Raw genomic sequence first — 2,667 nt, 5'->3', positions numbered from 1 at the left:
CCTGATTGTAGACGGATTGCGTGATGAGGACTCGTCAGTCATCCATATAAAATTGCAGTCTTTTAGCATTATTGTGACTTATGGAGGCAAATAGACCAGCAGTAAATAACGTACCTTTATGACTAGTTTCTTTAGATAGCTTTGCCCTTTGTGTAATTGAATGCTCTAAGCATCTCTGTTCTGTGTTTTTAGGTTGGACATCGTTGAACCATCTTCGTCATGGCCCTCAACAACGGCAGCTTCTCAGAAGCCTTTGGGTTTGAGCTGATCTGTTTTGCAGGGCTGGGCAGCTGGCAGCACTGGCTTTCCATTCCTCCTGCATTTCTCTTTATCATCTCTCTCGTGGCTAACACTGTCCTGCTGTTGACCATCTACGCAACGCCAACTCTCCACCGCCCGATGTACCACTTCCTCTGCCTGCTCGCCAAAGTGGACTTGCTTCTGAGTGTGTCTATTGGACCCAGAACCTTGGCCGTTCTCTGGTTTGACTCAAGCATCATCACCCCAGTCGCTTGCTTCAGCCAGATGTATTTCATTTACTTCGGCCAGGGCATGGAAGCCTCCATCTTCCTGGTCTTGGGCTATGATCGCTACATTGCAATCTGCAACCCCTTGCGTTACACCACCATTATCACTGACAGAAGAGGTGCACAGACTGCGGCAGTGATGCTTGCTTACTGCACTGCCATTTTCCTGCCATACCCATTTCTGGTGGCAAGGCTTCACTACTGTGAACACCGCGTGGTGCCTCACTGCTTCTGTGAGAACATTGCCTTGGCTGAGATCGCGTGTAGTCCAACTGCTGCTAACAACTTCTACTCCTTGGCGGTGCTCACCTTTTTGGTGAGCACCCTCACATTAGCTCTGGTCTTCTCCTATTCCAAGATTATCAGAGCTGTGCTGCGACTCGGCTCGTGGGACGCTTCCCTGAAGGCGTTCGGCACGTGCAACAACACTTGATGGTGGTGGGTTTTACATACAGCATCCTAACAATCACAACTGTATCAAACAGGGCTGGCAAGTTCATCCCTCGCCATGTCCACGTCATGCTGGCTGTCCTGCGGTACCTGGCCCCAACTGCTATGAATCCGATTGTATATGGGATCAGGACTCGAGAAATCTACCAGGCTCTCAGAAGTCTGATGACGAAGCACGTTTGTGTGTGCTAAAGCGCCCATGACAGGTACCCTGGAGTGTACTGTTTCATAAAGAAATGGACAAATTAGTCAACTTGATCAGCTACGTCTTTCATTTTGTCCCTTTGGCGGTATGTAGAAGCTTCACACTACAAGACACGTGAAACCCCTCGTGGAGAAGCTGGCGCCTCACAACCGTGACTATACAAAAGAGTGAAACAATGTATTGGTAACAAGTTCTAGATGTAAAATCCAGAAGTTGCAGTTTTCCTGCATCTTCCACACTAGCAGACCATATCCATTACCATATCCATTGTAGTCACTGTTATTCCCCCTTTACTACAAAATGATGTTATTGTCCATGACGTAATTATATTGCTTGAAGTAGTCAACTAATCAATCAAATCAACCTTATTTGGCTGCCCTGCAAGCATAAAAGTTCAGAATAAAACAAACAGGCATCTGAAAACCAAAAAAGACAATCACAACCTTACTCATACATTTGCAGTGGATCACTGACATAATATCGACCTACCAAAATATCGAGGTTAAAATATAGAATGGCAAAATATCGACCTCCTATCTCCAAACAGGTAAGTACCAAAATATCGAATCAAAAATATTGATGTAAAAAATATAGTTAGTCAAAATATCTTAATTTTTTTAAATGCTTTCAATTAATTGAAAATTAATGAAATAATAAATATAATGAACTTAAACAAACTTAAAATACTTAAATAACCTTAAAATTAATAAATAATTATTGTAAGTAAAAAAAAACATACAAATTGATTTGTTAATACATATATAAAATAGTAATATGAATACAAAAAATTACAATATTTTTACCGTAGGATTGCGGAAAGGGTAAAATTCACTATTACCACTCCAGTGAGTGCAACAGTAGGGAAAGCGTTGGATAGCGTAGGGGTAAAAATTACTATTTCCACTCCAGAGAGTGCAACAGTAGGGAAAGCGTTGGATAGCGTAGGGGTAAAAATACTATTCCAACTCCAGAGAGTGCAACAGTAGGGAAAGCGCTGGATAGCGTAGGGGTAAAAATTACTATTCCCACTCCAGAGAGTGCAACAGTCGGGAAAGCGTTTGATAGCGTAGTGGTACAAATTACTATTCCCACTCCAGAGAGTGCAACAGTAGGGAAAGCTTTGGATAGCGTAGGGGTAAAAATTACTATTCCATCTCCAGAGAGTGCAACAGTAGGGAAAGCGCTGGATAGCGTAGGGGTAAAAATTACTATTCCCACTCCAGAGAGTGCAACAGTAGGGAAAGCTTTGGATAGCGTAGAGGTAAGAATTACTATTCACAATCCAGAGAGTGCAACATTAGGGAAAGCGTTGGATAGCGTAGGTGTAAAAATTACTATTCCAACTCCAGAGAGTGCAACAGTTGAGAAAGCGCTGGATAGCGCAGGGGTAAAAATTACTATTCCCACTCCACAGAGTGCAACCGTAGGGAAAATGTTGGATAGCGTAGGGGTAAAAATTACTATTCCTATTCCAGAGAGTGCAAC

The 2,667-nt window shown here is 42.8% G+C and overlaps 1 pseudogene; it reads left to right on the top strand.

Annotated features, from left to right (window-relative positions):
- The first annotated feature begins 219 nt into the window (after positions 1 to 219).
- On the top strand, positions 220 to 1,169 carry LOC147693416 (olfactory receptor 56A4-like; annotated as a pseudogene).
- Positions 1,170 to 2,667: the final 1,498 nt, after the last annotated feature.

This window comes from Lissotriton vulgaris, chromosome 8, assembly GCF_964263255.1.
Source record: "Lissotriton vulgaris chromosome 8, aLisVul1.2, whole genome shotgun sequence".
Taxonomy (NCBI): Eukaryota; Metazoa; Chordata; class Amphibia; order Caudata; family Salamandridae; genus Lissotriton; species Lissotriton vulgaris.
The sequence above is the reverse complement of the archived record's forward strand: the minus strand, read 5'-3'. Positions and strand labels throughout refer to the sequence as shown.